Source organism: Macrotis lagotis, chromosome 4, assembly GCF_037893015.1.
Source record: "Macrotis lagotis isolate mMagLag1 chromosome 4, bilby.v1.9.chrom.fasta, whole genome shotgun sequence".
In the NCBI taxonomy this organism is placed as follows: Eukaryota; Metazoa; Chordata; class Mammalia; order Peramelemorphia; family Peramelidae; genus Macrotis; species Macrotis lagotis.
The window spans coordinates 52,601,173-52,601,674 of record NC_133661.1 but is presented as its reverse complement, the minus strand read 5'-3'; the positions used below and the strand labels follow the sequence as shown (position 1 = coordinate 52,601,674).

Here is a 502-nt window from a genome sequence, read left to right as displayed (position 1 = left end):
TCTGCGGACAGACCGGGCTGCCAGGCTGGGCCGCGTGAATCACTCTCTCCGCTGCCCTGGGCGCCCTCCCTGCCCACCTCTGCCTCGCCTGCCTGGCCTCGCCTCCGGAAGCGCCGCTCACACCCAGACACACCCCCCAGAAGTTTCCAAGCCCCCAGGGCGCTGCCGGGGCCTCCCCCCCCCCAGTTTGGGGGCCCGCTTCTCGCGGTCCACCCCTCCCCGCCCCGGCCCCCCGCTGGCTCCGGGCACCTCCCCGCTGGCTGCAGCCACAGATGCCCGCCCGAGGGGCTGGCCGGGGGGAGGAGGGGGCAGGGGGTGCGGGGCGGCGGGAACGAGCGAGCGCTGAAGGTCCCGGGGCGCCAGGGGCGGGCGGCTCGGCCCCGGCCCAGCCCCGGCTCCCCTCCTGGGGCCTCGGCCCGCCTGGGCCCGGGGGGCTGAGGTGGGGAAGGGCCCGGGGGGCGCCCGCGGGGCCCCTCGGGCCGGGGAGGAAGGGAGGGAGCCC

The 502-nt window shown here is 79.7% G+C and overlaps 1 protein-coding gene across 1 annotated transcript in view; it reads right to left on the bottom strand.

Annotated features, from left to right (window-relative positions):
• CHST3 (carbohydrate sulfotransferase 3) overlaps positions 1–502 on the bottom strand; it is a 65,284-nt gene that overhangs the window by 64,726 nt on the left and 56 nt on the right. The gene's annotated exons all lie outside the window — the stretch shown is intronic.